Source organism: Podarcis pityusensis, assembly GCF_964106645.2.
Source record: "Podarcis pityusensis genome assembly, chromosome: 1".
Classification (NCBI taxonomy): Eukaryota; Metazoa; Chordata; class Lepidosauria; order Squamata; family Lacertidae; genus Podarcis; species Podarcis pityusensis.
In genome coordinates, this window is record NC_138028.1 from 48,216,231 (window position 1) to 48,236,104 (window position 19,874).

General features: G+C 41.8%; 1 long non-coding RNA gene across 1 annotated transcript in view; it reads left to right on the forward strand.

Annotated features, from left to right (window-relative positions):
• Positions 1–973: 973 nt before the first annotated feature.
• The window catches only part of LOC308473605, a 128,751-nt gene continuing 109,850 nt past the window's right edge, over positions 974–19,874 (forward strand). Inside the window, exons 1-2 of the long non-coding RNA XR_013984105.1 lie at positions 974–2,276; positions 2,930–3,095. This is a non-coding gene — a long non-coding RNA (uncharacterized lncRNA). The remainder of the gene's footprint in view (positions 2,277–2,929; positions 3,096–19,874) is intronic.

The following is a 19,874-nucleotide window of genomic DNA, read 5'->3' on the forward strand; positions in this document are numbered from 1 at the left end:
TCCCAACAAAATAAATGTACTGAAAAGAGTGGGGAGGGGAGGGAGAGTAAGTGAGAAGCTTCTAAAACATGGTCTGTTGTCTGCAGCTCCTGAAGGAAGCCCACACAAAGAGAGGGTGCTTTTTAGGGGTTCTGTCTGCTTTTGACTGTTTTTAATGGCACCATCTCCCTCTGAGCAAACAGGAGTTTGGGCCTGGGGCCTGCCATGGACCCCTGATAGGGATCTATTCAGTATTTATCTCTTGACACTCAGCACCCATTCACCTGTAGCTGTACACAAGTCATCAGCAGCAGCCACTACCCTTCTCTTCCTAGTCACGGGGTCCTAGTTCTCAGCTCCTCCAAGAATTTCATTCCATGTTCAAACAAAGCAAGAAGCAAGTTGTGCAGGTGAACTGTAGAGGTGTCTGCCTTCTCATGGAATGCAGAGTGTTATTTACATTCAACAGATGTTTTAAGTTCAGATCTTTAAATAGACAGCCCCTCCTTTTCGTTAATCCCTTCTCCCTTCTCTGCTCCTATAGTTTACCCCAAGCCATAGGAACAAACAGTGTCCCTTGTTGCATGAGGAGGACAGGATTTTCCACATGGCAGCTCAGCCTGAGAACAGTGCCTGAATGTTTGATCTCATTCAGGTATCAGACATCCCTCTGCAGGCTGCTGTAAAGCAATCCGTTCCAGCTGAAGGCTTTTCTCTGAAGGAGGATCAGTTGTTAGAAGAGACAAGCTGAAGCAGGGAGCTGGAAATTCCAGGAGAGAAAAGACGCCACATGCTAAGGATTCTTTACTTCCTTCATGTGTATACACACACACACACAGAGAGAGAGAGAGAGAGAGAGAGAGAGAGAGAGAGAGTTATGAAACCCACCAGCTTGCCTACCACACAGTTTATCCATATGATCAGTCACGGACCAATTTTCAAAATTAAGTTCTTAATTTATTGTTACAGCTCATGGCCAAATTACCGGTACAAGTGGCACTGAGTCACATGTAGTTGCCCCTGCTAGCTTGGAGTTTTCTTTAGGAAAAGCAACCATGGGGGCTGGACAGAAGAACAGAAGAAGGAATTGTGTGTGTGGAGGGGGGCATGTTTAAGTTTTCCTTTCTTGTTATTTTCCAGAATGAATGTCAAACCTCCCCCCATCTGCTTTCTCCCTCACAGGAGAAAAGATACGGATTCCTGCCCTTCTCCATCTCTCATTCCCTTGTAAAGTCTAATTCAAACAATCACCGCACTGTGTCTCTTGCCATCCAACAATGGGAGGTGGAAGAGGGAAAATGCACAACACAGCTGATTTCAGTGTAATTCACACTAGAAAAGAGATAGAAAGCAATCAGCATCAGCTCTGTCTTTCTTAAAATATTTAATCTGGCCTTTAGTATACATGCATTCTGCCTTTTTATGCAAAACAGGATTGTTTTAGGGTGGTAGGGATAACTGGCATATATGCTTAGACATACAGCAGCTTATTTAAATTAAATAAAATAAAAGTTTGCTGTGTTACTTATATAAAGCATGAGATGTGCATTTTATGGTAATACATTCGCTCCTTGGTTCTCGAAATGAATGTGTTCTGGGAGTCCATTCTAACTGTGATGCTTGGCTCGTGATATACCATGATGTTGAAAACCTAATATCGCCCAGCCCTACTAGAGAGGGCTTCATCACTGGTCCAGATCATGACTGGGTATGCTGCATGCCATTGCAGGCCTGGCCTGCCCAAAGTGAATTGAGTGTAATGACACACTCACCTGTGTACCCTGAGCTCATTCTGGAGCTTTAGTTAGACAACCTGTTTGTCAATAATAATTAGCCTTTACTGTTCTCTGGACTTAAGTGCACACCTTGCCCCCTTGATTATTTTTATTTTTAAGCAGTGATTAGTCTTCCTCTTTGTCTTTCAGTACAACCACAGTTCAAGTCCCTTAACCAAATATTTAGCAGTCCAGCTTCTGGGCATGTAAGGACCTGCCTGAGATCTTGTTGAGCAGCTGCCAATTAATTAGACAATGCTGGGCTGATCAGACCAATGGCCTGACTCCCTATAAGACATCTTCACAAAGTATGCACTGCAGAAGAAGAAGGGAAATGGGAACCGGATTTTGAGAAGTGGATTGCACACGAATGGGAGTAAATGCAGCTGTGTGTACTCTGTGCTTTGCTAGGGGTTTACTTATGGGGTAAAGAAGAAAAGTAAGCTAAACGAGGCTATCAGCAGAAGGAGAAATCTGAAGGATGAAAGAAAAGTGATGCAGTTTAAAGGAAGCATCCAAGGAGTAAGGAAGTTTATGTAAAGCTTGATAGCATTAAAAGAGGGAAATGAATGATACTTTTTAACCCCTATATACAAACCCCTGGCAAATTGCATAGTACATGCATCTGTATTCATTTACAGTTTCGTTGTATCCTCAGTCTCTCAGGTTACTTTCCCATTCCCTCAACTGCTTCCCTTATTTTCAGTTGTGTGCCTATTTGAAGCTGCTGTATTTAACACTTTATTATGAATTGTTTGCTGCCGTGAGAATTTAAGAATGTGATTGGGAGGCCCTGTGTAAGTAAAGCTTTCTTATTTGTTTATTTATAATAGTGCGGAAGGGTGGGGTTTAATTTTGATGTACAGTTAGTGAATCATACTATTGGCTCCTCTGTCCCTGTATTGTGTGATACTATGAGTGGCAGTTGCTTTTTAGGGTCTTATGTTGGGGCTTCTAAGATTAGTTACCTGAGATCCTTTCAACTGGAGATGTCATGGATAATTCCGAATCAAAAAGTTGTACTTTTAAATACCCGGTAAAGTATAAGAGCTGAGTTAGTAGATTAAACCAAGACTACTAAGAGATATATCCCCAGTGTCTTCTATGATATTCATTGACACAATTTCTGAAGGTCATTTTGCAGATCAAACACAGCTTTATTGTCAACCCTACAGATGCATTGTCACCATCCTACAAATGCTGCTCCTCTAAGTGGCTGCCTGGATCATTTGTGTGGTCAGGCCAGGCCCATGGCAAGCATCTCATCTGGCTGTCAAGAAGGATAACGAACCATTGGAGGGTTTTGAGAAGAGCCTTAATATGGCCAAGGCAGCTGGAAAGGTAAACAAAGAAGGGCTGATTCATGCAACCATTTTTAATGTGGTGAAGCCACCCAATTTATTGAGTTTTTTTGGCATGCTGAGCAGTCTTGGTCTGGTATCAGGGGAAGTTCAAGAGCTGCCATTGTTTTATTTACTTTATTCCAAAGATAGAACCTCATGTTTATATGAATACAAGATGCCTTGTAAAGTTCCAAAAATAGTCTCCACTTTCAGCTGAATATATCAAGCCTATTCCCTAGAAAGGGAGCATAGTCGTATCTGTTTTTCCCGTAATTCCTGGTGTGGCCAGGAAGCTAGAGCAGAAGTTTGACTATGCAGTGATAGTTTTCTTTCTTTCTTTTTTGCCCTTTAAAATATTAAAATTAATTTTAATAATTTTATCCCTCATAGATTTTATTGCAAAAATCTATACTGAAGCCTAAACCTGATCTGTATGTCTCTTTTCCTATCTCGTTGTCTTGTCCCCAGCTTATTATAGTGTCTTCCTGTCACTATTTCCCCTAAAGTGTGGTGTCTTTTGAGTTACCTTGTGGTGAAGATCCACAGGGAAGATGCCATCTCAGGGAATGATTCAAATACTGTGGTACCTCGGTTTAAGAACAGCCCTGTTTAGGAACTATTCGGTTTATGAACTCGGCAAAACCGGAAGTAGTGTCCCGGTTTGCAAACTTTATCTCGGTCTAAGAATGGAATCCAAACGGTGGAAGGGCACTGGCGGCAGGAGGCCTCATTAGGGAAAGCGTGCCTCAGTTTAAGAACGGTTTCAGTTTAAGAACAGACTTCTGGAATGGATTAAGTTTGTAAACCGAGATACCACTGTATGTTGGAACGGCAGGTGAGCTGAAAAATGCAGTTTTGCCAAATTTATCAGGCTGTGATTTCTGCAATTTGGATTCTGCCTACAGTCCTAATTCTGTATTTAACCAATTGTTTGTGCATCTTGTCACTTGGAAATGCTCCTGTTATTAGCTGAAGTGAATTGTTTCCTTTATATTTGTGTTCTAACTTTAATATAAGCAGCCTTGAGCATATGTTCCTGGACTACAGAGTAGGCTATAAAATGTAAAATAGGTGAATAAGGTCACAGAGCCTGGGCACACAAGATACTAAATTCCATTGAGGTTCAGCCCTCTGCCCCCTGCACACACAATGGCCCACACACAAGTTTCTGGAGCCATGAGCCTGAAAACCACATCTGAAGATGTCTCAGCCCTTTAGTTATATTCTCTTACTTACATATCTCGACTTGTGCAGTACATGGCTTGTGTTTACTTTGTTGCTTTTCCTTGTTTTTAACTTTGGCTTATGGTTGATGCAATTCTAAAACAAAACTAAAATCTCAAAATGACTTATGAAGTACTATCATCATCTTTTAAAATTCCGGGATTTAGCAGAATCGTTTTTACAGTAATTGACCAAGATGAAAGATGACGCAGATGTGTCATTTCACCTAGGAACTAAACAGCTGACTCTGTAACATAGCAGAGCAAGAACAAAGGATGCTGCATATCAAGGATGAGGGTTCAGAGCCAAGGAGGCAAGAGGCTTCTCTGCTTTGGAGTCCATTCTTTGAAACGTGTGATTTTTGTCCTTTGCCATGATCCCAAAGGTGTAGCGTGACTCACCCATCACTGTAGGAACTGCAGTCTCAGCTGAAATTCACTTGCTCTTGATTAAGGAATTCAGAAAATGAACTCTTCTCATCTTTTGCAAAACTAATTAGCATTAAATAAGTAAATAAATAAATGTATATGTATACCGCCCTATACCCATAGATCTCAGGGTGGTTTACAACATATCTGTCACATTTTATTTGTACTACTAAGTCTTGATGTAAATAACATCAAAAGTGCTTGAGAAGGGAGCTGATGATTCATATTCCCTACTACTACACAGTTGCTGCTGTAATATAGGTGGCATCTTCTAGGGTTGAGTACATGCTTTGTATGCAGAAGATCCCAGATTCAATTCCTGGTACATGGCCAATTAAAAGGGTCTCAGCTAACCGAGCTGGAAATTACTTCTCTTTGTATGGGACCCTGGAGAGCTACTGTAAATAAGAACATATGATACTGGACTAGACGGACAAATAGTGTAACCTGGTATAAGGCAGCATCTATTGTAATAGTGATGTTGTTGCTGACAGTCTCCATATATAGAATATGGGCAGGATACAAAGAGCTACCTGGGATTGGGCCTACCAGGATGGACTTTTGATTTTCCCTCCTTTTGAACAATAGACCTCCACCATTGCCATATCCCCAAATGGTTTTGAAGTCTCCCTCAGTTTCAAAAGGGGCTTGGCTATGCAGCCATTATTTGAGAAATACAAGTTCAAGGCCCTGGTGAGCATGCAGAACTGGATGCGCAGTTCTTTGGATCCAGGCCAATAACCATAATGTCCAAGCATAAGGATCTTAGAAATTTCTGAGTGAGCATAAATTGAAAAATAACCATGTTACTCATAACTAATAAAAGCCTTAAAGGGTTAAAGCAGAACTTCCCAAATATATAAAACCATGTTGTGCTCACCAGTTGCCTCAATGTTTCTTTTGCTTCTTTCTTTGTCTCGGAGTAGCCAAAACCATAGACAGTTCTCATACCTGAATGTTTATCTGAAGCCAGTGGACTCAGAAAGGCAGACATGGCTCACCTCAAAAGCCTATGACATACAAAACAATGATGACATCAGTGCTACCTGTATATTATTATTATTATTATTATTATTATTATTATTATTAATTATTATTATTATTCCTTCTACTACTATTAGTACCGTATTGGCCCGAATATAAGCCACACTTTTTTCCAAATTCCGATTGTGAAAAGTTCAAGTACAGCTTATATCTGTGACCTTACGGTATCGCTGCTGAAACAGCTGCCCACAAGGGCTGTCAGGACTGCAGGACAACAGCACCCATCCTGCCTGCGGGGCTCTCTCACTTCCCCCACCTCCCGCAAAAGCCCCCAAGAGCCGCACTCCCTTTAAAGAGCTGCACGGAGTGTGTGTTTGGCTCTTGGGGGCTTTTCCCCGAGGAGTGACGGGCTGCCCTTCTCCCTCCTCGGGCAAAAGCCTGAAAACGCCGCACACGCTCCACGCGGCTCGTGAAAGGGAGTCCTGAGCTGAGCCTGGGATGCATACAGGCTCTGCTCAGCGCTCCCTTTTAATAATATTTTTTTTCTTGAATTCCCCCTCTAAAAACTAGGTGCTCCTTATGGTCAGGTGCGCCTTATGGAGCGAAAAATACGGTATTGTCCCTACAAGGGAAAGCAACTCACACAAATGCATCACACAAGGTTCCCAGTGCAACTAACTGGCTGTGGATCTATTGGCATGTGGGTTCCCAGACTATGCATTACAAACTTGAGGTGGGCTGCTGGAGTGAGGAAAACACAAACCATGTGCACACCATACATTTAAAACACATTTCCCTTCTCCAACAATTATGGGAACTGTAGTTTGCTCCTCACAGAGCTACAAATCCTACCACCATTGACAAACTGCAGTTATTAGGATTTTGGGGTGGGGAGAGAGGAATGTGCTTTGCGTGTATTGTGTGTTCACAGTCACATTCCCCAAACATAATAATAATAATAATAATAATAATAATAATAATAATAATAATTTTATTATTTATACTCTAGGCTGGGTTTCCCCAGCCACTCTGGGCGGCTTCCAACAAAAGATTAAAAATACATTAAAACACTTATCTTCCCTCCCTTCTAGCCCAACAATGGGATCCTGCCTGCTTAGTAGGTGGAGGCTTAGCTGAGTGAGGCACAGCTCTCTCCCACGGTGCTATGGCTGAGGAGGCACACAAGGCAATTTAGCTGAGCAGGGCAGCACCTTTTTGTTAGAAGGTGGGAACTAGTTAATACGCAGCTGCCATCACTCTTGATTCACCAGAGCCTTAGTTTGCTAAGGTCAGTGAGTGAGGCTGCCAAGCAGGCTTGAGATTCCACACACCTCTTCCGATAAATTAAGTTACTGGCTTCCAGGACATAACTGCTGATAGGAAAGAAACAGCAAACAGTGTGGCCATGCCAAAAAGAAACACACAATCCAGTAAGTTATATCAGGATAGTTTCTAAAACAGTTGGGCGTATGAATAGAGAGGTCACTTGGACCTATCTTTAGAATTCCATTGGGTACACTGAGGGCCAAGCTAGATGATACGTTAACTTCATAGCCATGCCCTTAAGTACACCGTATCTTGAGAGGACCCAATATGTTACTTACATATAGCACCCTAAACAACGCTGGGCCAGGTTTTTGGAAACACTGACTTCCTATCTATAGCCCTATAAGAGCATTATAAGATCAGTCATGCTGCTGCTCAATGATTACTGACTTGTAATGCAAAGGCAGGCTTTCTTATTGATTGTACAGGATCTATAGAATGTGCTCCCTGTTGACATTTGAGATTTGAGAATCTGTATTGGCATTCCACCAGCTCTTGAAGACACATCTGTTTATACCAGCATTTCCTGATCCCTTGACCTGGATCTCCTGTTTTTGCTGTTGTATTATTTTTATGATACTGCTTTATGGTATGTTTTAATCATAGATTATAATTAGTATATTTGCCTTTTATATTTTGTAAACAGCTTAGAAGTCAGTTTAGATATGGAGCAGCATATAACAACAACATCAACAAAAATAATAAATGGGGTTTTTTTGGGGGGGGGGTTAACAGTTTTCCTCCCACATTGGTTCCAATCAGATTGGTACACCTGTGATTGCAATTTGTGTAAGGGAAAAAAAGCAAATTGGAGTCCCCCCCCCCTAATTGTTAGCATGCAGAAAGGGGGTGAGCCAAGTCAGGGCCTTGGCAATGGGCAAGCTGCCATGCTAGGTTCCTGATCCGAATCAGGCCTTCTGTGCTTGCAATTTGTGTAACAAAAAAAATCCTGCACTTTAGAACATAGATACGGAGCTTATATATCATCTCGTTTGACCACCTCAAAAATAGTGAGGGTTATTACTTAATAAATAAGGGATCATCAGGAGAAAGAGAAATGAAGGTTTTTATTCTGAGCTCCCACGTGCCCTGTGATGCCCCAAGGAAACCATGGAGTCAAAGGGAATTTAGGTTGACCAATTCATGTATGCAAATGCTCACCTCTGCTTTTCTGCAGCAATGTGGCATCAGGAGTGGGTAGTTTGCAGGGAGGGAGTGGTAGAGAGGTGAAGAAGTGCTTAAACCTGGTGCGGGTAACCTTTGGCCCTTTAGATGTTGCTGAACTACGAGTCCCATCAGCCCTGGCAAGCGTGACCAATGGGCAAGTATGACAAGAGTGGTAGTTTAGCAACATCTGGAGGGAAGATTGTCTTCCCCTTGCAGCTTCCCCAGCTGTTTTTTCTCCTGTAGCCCCTTCTCCAAATAACACTTTGAGTCTTTGGAGAAGGAGCTGCATCAGCTAGCAAAGTACCTTGAAGGCCATGTTTATACTTCAGCAACAGCTATACCGTCATTATCTGCTAGTTAGGAGATGTACCTTTCCAATTCCAGTTTTGTCTGTGAATACAGAACATGAACACTTGCCCTCAAATAGTTGCAAATATGGCTTTCTGTGCTGACTCAAAAATGAGTTTGAGTAATAAAGAAAAACCCAGCCTCTTAATTTGTTACGGAAGTATATCCAATTTTCGAATCAGAGGCGAGCAAGGGAGGAGCTGGCCTCTTCCTTTCTGTTAACTGCAATTTTTACAAGGCTATGGAGTGGATACAGTTTGGCTAAAGTTGGTGGGAGTTTAAGACAGGGGTTGTGGATTTAATTAACACCCCCTTTCTTCCTGCTCCCTCAGTAATTTGAGCACTGTGTATAACTATTCTAATCCAGGACAATTAACAGTAACTTTTAAGTGTTTTTATGTTCTGAACACACTTGAAAATAAATACTGATTTAAGCCCTTCTTTCAGCTGAATGTTTGCCAAAAGCCACATTATTCACAGGTCCCACTGTACATGCAGCTACTCAGCTCTGTCCTTTGTCACCTATAAAATCAAAAGCTCCAGTTTCTTCCATTCTTCTCACAGGGGCCCCAAACTGTCTGGGACTTGGCTGTGAGAATGTAAGGGTGTTGAGGCAAACATAGACCCTTTCCTAGAAGCTAGGCCTCATAAACACAGACAGTGGTTGATGGAATAACAGCTTCACACTAGGCTAGATATAGGGATTTGCTGCTAAAATGTTGCTACAGAGCTCAACTGCACTCAATTTACAAAACCTGAAATCCGTTTTATTTGAGATCCAATTTAAATTCTAATTTGGACCCTAAATGGAATCCACACTAGGAAATAGGGCATCTGCAGTAGAGATGATGGTTTGTTTGCAGATTCCAACATGGCCCTATAATGAACAGTAAAATAAATACAGACAGTTTGAGATCCATAGAGAACAAGTCGTTGACCCAGTGTCCTTTGCAAGAGAAAAAAAAGCAGCAGCTAATAGCAAACTTCTGGAGCTTGTTGATCCTGTGTCAGTATTTGCTGCAAGTTCCAAATTGTGAAATCTCTCCACGATGTGGGACAGATGTTGTGGCAAAGAAAATAAAAACAAACAGACATCAGGCTGGGAAAGGCAGAGACTAAAATGACACCATGTTCTAATTCCCTGTGGGACAGCTCCATGCAGCTTTCCAAATGACTGGACCAATGAGCAATTGGAGACTGAACAAGTCATATAAACAGAGCAGCTCAAGGTCTGCAATCAGTTCTGTGGAGTGTCTACAGTGTGAGCAGCAATTCCCGAAGGCAGGGGAGGAGGAAGGAATATCTTTGCTCCGGTGTCTTCTAAATGATCCTGACAATGCTGTGTCCAGAGCTGTTTGCGTAACAAAATGTACTCAAGTGGATTTTTTACAAAGCGCACTCTGGTTCCTATGGCAGTAGATCAACAAAAGGATATTCAATTAATTCAGGCGAAGGAATTCCCTCTTGCAGAGAAACTAATTCAGAAGTGGAGGTAAGATAAGGGCAGAGATGTACCAAAGGGAAATAAATGGGTTTATTGTCCTTCATTCAGAAGAGAGGTATAGAGGAATCAACAGCAGCTGCAGCTAAGACAAAAAGAGGAAAGACTGAATAAATAGCCCAAAGAAGATAAGGACATTACATGCATCCTTCAGTCACTTGGACCTGGAAAAGTGACCTGAAAATACCCTAAACTTCAATATTAATAAACCTCTCCCTCTCTCAAAATACTAGGATCAGGGTCCTCCAAGGAAGCTGAGTATTGGAAGATTCAGGACAGGACAAGAGGCAGCACATACTGAAACGGAATAATTGGCTGCCACAAGATGGTGTGGTGGCCACCAACATGGACAGCTTTAAAATGGGATTAGACAAATTCACAAAGGATAAGGCTGCCAACAGCTACTCCTCACCATGGCTAAGTATCCTTCCCCCAGTATTGGTGACAGTATATTCATGAATAACAGTTGCTGAAGAATTCAAATAGGGAAAGTGTTGTGCTCAAGTCTTTCTGGTGGGTTTTCCATAGACATCAGGTTGGCCACTGACATAAGAAATCACAAGACAGAGAAGCCAGTAGGAAAACACTTCAATCTCCCAGGGCATTCAATACAGGATCTCAAAGCAGCTGTCTTATTACAAAACAATTTCAGAAACAGACTTGAAAAGAAGTTGCTGAATTACAACTTATCACTAAACTGAAAACTATGGAGAGACATGGTCTTAATAGAGATATTGGATTCCTGTCTCATTATATATGCTAATCATCTGCATACTATCCCTTGCTTTTTCCTGTAGGACTAATTGCAGTTAACAGTCATCAACAGGTTTACCATACCCATTGAGTCAATCACCCATCTCCTACTACCCTCCTGAGAAACCCCCCCCCCACCCTCCCACTATATATAAGGGTCTGGTGACTTCTGTTTCGGTGTATCTGAAGAAGTGTGCATGCACATGAAAGCTTATACCAAGAACAAACTTAGTTGGTCTCTAAGGTGCTACTGGACAGGTTTTTATTTTATTTTATTTATATATTTCGACTTGGTCAGACCAACATGGCTACCTACCTGAATCTAGGTTGACCACTGTGAGAAGAGGATACAAGGGCCTTTGGTTTGAGCCAGCAGGGCTGATGTACTTAACTTTAATAAAATATAGAGATCTTCTCAAAACACTTTCTCAAATGGGTTTCCCATGTTTTCTGATCAGTTTGAAATTGCCGTTAGAACAGCTAGGAGCTTTTCTTTTCCAGCAAGAACCCAGCCACAAATATAAAGGGAACATTCTGAAGCTGAAAGTTTGAAAAGAACACGGGGAAGATATTATTTTACCTGAATTGTTCGTTTCATCTCCAACTACAGCTTGTAAAAGCTTAGTAACAGCAGGATTGTGTTTTCTGAGGAAAACCAAAAACCAACCTTACTTAACCCATAGTTACTTAAAATATATCCAACAATCAAAGACAACTGCCCTCCACTCTTATTAAGTTAATGACAACAAATTATCTAGTTTAAATGGCCCAATGTAGTCAGGTTAACAATTGACCAATCTGCTGATCAAATCAGAATGCTGGTTGTTCTAGACAGTGGCTTTGCACCACTTCAGAATGGAAGAGGGGAAATTGTGTAATTGTGTAAATACTATGCCTTTGTAAAATAAAACTCTCCAAGTTGGACCCAAGCTAAGTTAGTTGAACTTAAGTGCACTTAAAATCAATGGGGCAAGTTAATCATGACATACTGTAGTTTCCCAAGACGTCAATGGAATTTAAGTTAAACTAACAATTTGGATCAATCCTTCTATATACAACATGCCAGGGGAAAGAATCCAAAACTAGCCTTTTCCACTGGAATATGATTTCTAGCTGCAGGAGATTTTTTTTTACACATAGAAGCATTCAAATATGTTCCCCCACCATCTGTATTTTGAGTTCCATATGTGCTGTATCATGTGCTGATTCTGAATATGTAAATCCTTATCAGAATCACAGCATCACCATCACAGGACTTGAAGAAATCTCAAGAGCAAATTAATTCAAGCTTCTATGTTGAAACAATGTTTGCAACAACTTAAGCTATCTCTCACTGGTGCTTAACTTCTCATAAATGCCAGTCGGTAACTTGAGAACTTTCCTAAGCAATGTATTCCATCACCGTCACCAACAGCAGGCTTTCCATAGGCCAGTAATTTCCAGTTCCGGATATATTGTGGAATCTATACCTTTTACAGGATGTTCTATTTTCCAGTGTATTTTCTCTGGCTAGAATTCTAGGACTTCAACTAACCGTGTTAGCTAGGGCTAATGGGACTTGTAGTCCAAAATTACAAGTTGGGGAAGACTGACTTGTGTCTTTCTCTTTTAAGTGAAGCTTGACATGAGACATTACTCCATCTCAGGCCTAAAGAATACAAAGCCCCAGTTGTTTGCAGTGTCCTAGACCTAGATCTTTTGTTGTCTACTAATAGGACCCAAAATGCCAGTTGTTTGCAGTGTCATTTGCATATTTGACATTTTGCAGCAATGTCACATTGCTGACATATTTGTGTTCACAAGATTGACTCTACTCCCAGAGTCTTCTCTGTGCTGCTGTTTAGCTATTTATCCCCAAACTAACGCACTTTGATTTTGTGTGTGGATGAAACTTATGTTTTATTTTCCTAGCCATTGCTTGTTGGTAGCAAGCATGCTTTGCCTTGGAAATTCTCATGTTTAAGCCTTGGCATTGCCATCTAAAACTATATTGGGCCTTGTAGAGCCACTGCTAGTTAAATAGACATGCTGGGATAGATGATTCTGTGGTCTGACTTAATACAAAGCTGCGTCATATAATACCCCCATTTATCAAGAAGATCACAGAATCATAGAATTGTAGACTTGGAAGGACCCTTAGGATCATCTAGTCCACCCCCTGCAATACAGGAATATGCAGCTGTCCCATATGGAGATCGAACCTGCAACCTTGGCATTATCAGCACCACACACTAACTAACTGAGCTATCCAGTTGGTGGATTTCATTTCAGCCTACTAAGCTTGGGAAAGATTGAGGGCACAAGGAGAAGGGGACGACAGAGGACGAGATGGTTGGACAGTGTTCTTGAAGCTACCAGCATGAGTTTGACCAAACTGCGGGAGGCAGTGGAAGGCAGGAGTGCCTGGCGTGCTCTGGTCCATGGGGTCATGAAGAGTCGGACACGACTAAACGACTAAACAACAACAACAACAATCGATCTGAATGGTTTCCTTTTTGGTTTCTCATCATAGTATTAATATAACTGTTAAATACCAAATTTAGGAAAACATGAATGAGTTTTATGGGGATCAATATTAGGGCTTGTTTGCATGACAAAGAGCTTAATTTGAAACATTTTTCTTAAAATGGTGATAGTGTTGGGAAGCATGTATGTTCGGTTTTTTCCTTTAATCCTCATCTTGTCTCTCTGAAGTTTGTCATTTCCCAAATGCTTAAGTCCCGTCAAACTACAACATCCCAGCAGCCCATCAGTCCACATATATCTGCATGCAGTGCTTGATACTTAAATAACTCAGGGCAATGTCTTAGCACATGAGACAAATCTACATAGTATTTGAAAATGCTGATGTATAGATGCAGATTTGGGTCTCTAAGCACATTAAGATGGTGAGTGCCTGGGGTTTCACTGGCACTGTGCTTTGGAGCATGCCCAACATCCCTGTAGATAAAGGTTTTTTAAAATACGTTTTAACAAAATTAAGGAGGAGGGTGAAAGGAGTCTTGGGACCAATGCAAAAGGCCCTGGACATGCTTAAAGCCCCTGGGCCATCTTCTAATAGTACCCTTAGTATACAGAGACATAATCGTGCAAATAAGGGCCTGTAGTCAAATATATTGTGCTACGACACCCCTATGTACTTCTCCATATTGGTGCACATATGAAGCATATCTGGTTAACAGACCACACACTTCTTGTTCTCTCCCTATGTAAGAGCTTCCACTGAAAGAGGAAGAGCGAGTGAGAAAATGAGCATGTACTGTCTGGACATCTTTTACTTGCAGAAAGGGGAACTTATGTGTAACTTGCATAGGAACCTCGGGGGGGGGGGGAGGTTTCTCCTCACTTGGTATATCCAGCCTGATAACCATGAATAGGATTACCTGAAACATATGAGGCAGCCAAGCCTAATGCTACCTCTAATGGAATACAGTGGCATTAACTTGAGTGAATTCTTCATTGATTCCATGGTGACAATGTTGCACATTGCATGCATACACTTGCTTCCAGCATTTATCTTTAAAAAAAACAAAAAACCAACCTGTACAAATGAGCTCCATATCCCAACAGATTACAGGGGTGCACCCAGCATTCCTTTCATAGTTAAATTGGGTTGCACGTTTTAACCAAAACTTTCAAAATGGGATGCTTAGGAAGTAAAATGCATTTTACATGCTCATCACTCTGGAAAGCCTGTAGGCATATATGTATCCTCTCCACCATGCATATAGTGTGTGGTGTGGCTTATGTGCATATGAATGTATGCCACACATCATATGCAACATTGCATACATCAAAGTCAAGCAAATATGCATGTCTGACACACATCTAGTCTCGAGAATGATGAGCATCTGAACTAGCTCTTACCTTCGTGATGAATGAGAGTGGAATGTTTTTGCCCTTCAGAAAACCTCTCTAAAGCCATTGCTAATATGGTTTGCATCCATTAAAATTTGTACAGATTTACAATTGCTTATTCATTGAGCATTGAGGCTGACCTTAAGAAAAGAGAGAAAAATCACACATGCAACCACAAAACAAAACAAAACAAAACAAAATGCAGCTGGCCTGGTTTAAAGTCAGCCAAAGAGCAGCCTACTTACTTTCTTCCTCACATCAGTATAGCATAGTTCTGGAAATGACTTTTTTATACTATTCATAGCAGTGTCTATATTTGTGTGTTGTGGAAGAAAGTGGAGATAGAACGAAAAAAATATCCAGTTATAGTTATCTATCCATATAATCATAAATCATATTTCCTCCATTGTAACTTATTCCTCTTGCCTTTATCCATTCGCAACACTATTAATAACAATGATAATTATATAATCTTCTTTAACTCTAGGATTCTATTCAGACTTCATAATCTTCACAAACATCTGTGGAGTATCCTTATCTTCTTTGTTATGGAGTTCCCGTTAAGCAAAACAAACCTTGACAATATCTATTTTCCCATGCTTAATCTTCTGGCTACTGCTCTGGCTTCCTAGTCCTACTAGGCCTACTAAATACTGGAGCGTGAATGAACCTTATACCTGTGAGACTTTAAAATTTTATCCTGCAGAGGAAGATAACCTCTTAACAAAATACTTAATTTTTATGAAGTGTCAACAACATGAGAGTCAAGATTACCTTCTTCCTCTCTCTCCCAATGTATCATCTCCAGAGAGCAGGTAGCAGATTCTGTGCTGTATTTGACCCTAAGAGTGCCACTGTCAGAGAATAAAATACTTTTGTTATTTGGTTATTTGTTATGCAATTATTATTTGTTATTTACGAAGGACAATTACATACCACCATTCTAGCTCAAAAATTGAGCCACTCAATGTAACTTACAGGACAAATTAAAAACAAACATTCCAAATGGACAATCTACTGAGGGTGAGTTTACCAGGCAGTGTTTCTTGGTATGAGAAAAGGGACTTACAAAGGTATTCTACTCCCTCTTTTCATATGAAGAAGCTTAGGAAGGGATGTAACAGGAAAATGAAAAGCTTCACGGGTTAGCAAAGCACAAGTTGCAAAGAGTGCCTCTATTTAGTTTGGAGAGGCTCCTTTAAAAGTATATTCATATTCGTGCTGATGTAATACTTAAAACGGGTGCTTGACAACATCTACAAAACATGTCAAATACTATGTCCTACAACATAATTTCATTGGGTATTTCCAGACAACTTGTTTATTGAGCAGGTTAGGGAAGGTTAGATGCTGCTGCATCAAAGCCAATTTTACCCCACAGTTTCCAGTGCATTTTCCTATTACTTTTCTTTTTGCAAAAGTCTGATCTTTGAGGGTAACTGATTCATTTCACAATGCCTCCCAAACAATTGTAACTGCACAACCTAAATGTGGTGGTATGTGGCTGAATCCCACCCCAAAATAGCAACTGACTGGAATCCCCTTTTATGTTTTAAGTGACATCAATGGAGGTGCTAAGATGCATCAAGTTAATAAAAAGCCCACCAGGAGGGAAAATTAAATATGTCACAAATTTCTGCATAGTAGAATGGCATCCTATAGATAGTGAACTTTGTAAGTTGCATATTTAACTGCTATGATTACAGGAAGGAACTAGCTAATTCTAAGGTCCAATTCATTTGTGCTCTTTGGCTTCTTTTTCACATTAGTGCACTTAGGTAGTGTTAGATTCTGGACTTAATGGTATTATGCCACACCCCCTCTTGAGATGATAATGTGTGGAAGGCCATAGCTCAGTGGCAGAGGACCTGCTTTGCCAGGCAGAAGGTCACAGTTCAAACCCCAGCATTTTCAGGCAGGGCTGGGAAGGTCCCCAGTCTGAATCCCTGGAAAGCCACTTCCAGTCACTGACCACTACTGAGCCAGATGGACCAATGGGCGTCCTATGTTATTCAAAATGGGTTTTTTTGTTAGTTAGTTTGTCTTGTAAACTGCTTAGAGGTTTTCCTATACTCAAGCAGAATATAAATTTTGTTAGATAAAATAAATAAGACAAAATGTGGAAAGCCATAATAATAATAATAATAATAATAATAATAATAATAAATAATTTATTACTTATACCCCAGCCATCTGGCCAGGCCTCCCAAGCCACTCTAGGTGGCTTTCAACAGGATATTAGAAACACAATAACTAATAAAACATTAAAAACTTCCCTAAACAGAGCTGCCTTCAGCTGTCTTCTGAAAGTCAGATAGTTGTTTATTTCCTTGACATCTGATGGGAGGGCATTCCACAGGGCAGGCGCCACTACCAAGAAGGCCATCTGCCTGGTTCCCTGTAACCTTACTTCTCACAGTGAGGGAACTGCCAGAAGACCCTCAGAGCTGGACCTCAGTGTCCGGGCAGAATGATGGGGGTGGAGGCACTCCTTCAGGTACACTGGGCAGAGGCCGTTTAGAGCTTTAAAGGTCAGCACCAACACTTTGAATTGTGCTCAGGAGCCAATGTAGGTCTTTTAGGACCATTGTTATATGGTCTCGGCAGCCATTCCCAGTCACCAGTTCAGCTGCTCCATGTAGAGTGCATTGCAGTAGTCCAAGCGGGAGATAACCAGAGCATGCACCACTCTGGTGAGATAGTCTGCGGGTAGGTAGGGTCTCTGGTAGACAGATGCCCTGGACACAGAATAGACCTGTGCCTCCATGGACAGCTGTGAGTCCAAAATGACTCCATTTGGGGGCCTTTCTGCTCATTCTTCAGAGTGGGTGCCCTGGACTTCTTCTTGTGGCACCACTGTTTATTTGTTTAAGAGCTCAGAGGCTGCTTGTGTGACCAGTGTAAGATTGGCGGAGGGACCCTGCAGTTCCAGTTCCATTGGAAGGAGATAGGGCACTTACGATTTCTCAGACACATTGCATGCTTAATTAAAGCAACAGCCAGCCAGTGGGAATTTTGATTCCCTAAGGGCACAGTTAAAAACCCCACCCTGTTGCTGGGTCTTTGTGGATCCACTGCCACACCCACAACCTGACTGCTCATGCCTGCTGCAACTGAAGGAGGGGATGAAGATCAGACCTGATCCCTGTGCAAATTCCAGGCTGGCACAAATATCAGGTCCATATTGGAACTGGATGCTGTTGCATGATAGTAGCGAGATTGGCTCAGGTTCCAGTGGACTGGTTTGATCCCACCCTCAGAATGCCCTATTGTGGGGCTTTTTGCTGGCCTCCACCATTGGGCATACCACCAGTGGGCCTCCATGTTTGGTAGCCATTAGGGGGAGATTGCTGCTCATAGAGCTCATTCTGATTGTGGGTGGTAAGATTTGCCCAGCACATGGAAACAGGTAAACTGAAACCACTCTGTTTTAATAGTTAAGATTATAGATGGTCACCCAAGTGCAATAAGATACCCACTCTCGTCTCATCTATACATGCACATGAATACTCCTTGGTCTTATCTTTGGCAGCATATAAGGGATGAATTTTGGAACACAGGAAAAAGATTGTACAGAAGCGTCCAAGGGAGGCCTGTACAGGCATGAGGTGATGCTGTCTCATCCTGTGCCAGCTGTGCTCTTAACAAATCTTGTGCAGTAAATTAGAGCAACCTTTGGCCTGTTGCAAGTTATTGTGCTAGGAACTCTCTCAAGGAAACATCAGTCTGGAATTTGCAGTGTGGGCCCTGAGAGATAACATCCACTTCCTGGGAAAGCACTAGCATGGAATAACAATTAACCCCCGTATTAATTATTGCATTATTCTCTTAATAATAATACATTGGCTGAGTGTTTTATGAAGCTTAAATAATGAGCTGTAATCAAGAAGAGTATTAGTTTATCATTACTGGGGTGTGTGAGAGAGTTGAGTATGCATGCTTGCTTTTCATAGTTGGTGACATGCTGTGCTGGAAAGGCTGAGGAAACAGATTAATGGACAAGGCGCAGGCTCTCCCTGGTCTGCTAAGGCATTGCTTTAAGAGAGAGGGTTCAACATAAGGTTGTTGCTAAGGCTGCTGAACTAATCGGGGCTCAACAACAGGAACTGTGCTGCATAACACTGAAACTAAGCAGGTGTGGACCTGGTCAATAAACTGGGTGAGAGACTTTTGTGAGCCCCTTGCAACATACTTCTTTTAAAAGGAGGGACCCCAGCCAAAGTGGCAGAGCACATGCTTTGCACTTAAAAGGTTCCAGGTTGAATCCCTGGCATCTCCAACCAAAAAGGAATGGGCAGCAGGTGATATGAAAGGCCTGGGTCCCTGGAGAGCGGCTGCTCCTCAGGTAATACCCGGTTAGATGGACACATAGTCTGACTTTGTATGCTTCCTGATCAAGGAAAACTTGATACAACTTGCTTCTTCTCTGAAGCCCGTCTCTGCCTGTACCTGGCAGACAGGCCACTGGCAGCAGCACCCACCAGCAGTGGGGTCTGTTGCCAGCTAGCAGGCCATCCAAGCTGAATACCATCACCCTCCATGCATGGTGGCTGACCATGGGCTTCACAAGCCTTCTGTTTCTGCTACCTGGAACAACAAAAGCAAGAGGCTTGTCGGGTCCTACAGGATCACACTACAAGGCTGGTGGGCTGTGGTCAACTTAATAATGCAGGAATAACATGTTACTATAGCAGTTGGATTTTTTTTTTTAATACCAGAAACCATTTGTGCCATGTGGTATGACAAGTAAGTGACATTTACACATCTAGGGGAAATTCCAAACATGCTATGTTAAGGGCTGTCTCTCTGTGTGTGGTTTAGCCAGCCATCAGTGGGCTTGTAACTGGATTGGCATCATGACACCAGTGGAGGAGGGAGTATTTAACCTATTACCCCCTGCACTGTGCTCCTGCTGAAAATGGCTCCCAAAATCTGCTGTTTGTCCTAGGAGGGAAGATGGGGGAAGCGGGGAGAGGTTTACATTTTAAAGTCGCCACCACCTGTGCTCTGGTCCTAACTGGATTTCTTCCTCTATTCTATTTAATTCTCTCTCCCCCCCACAAAGATGCAGTTCACATATTGTGTAGTTTGGCACTCCAGAGTCCAGTTGCCTACTTATGTGCACTAGTTGCCTCTGGACACATATTCATTGGCCCTCACAATCAGGGTGGTAGGGGCCTGGAATGTT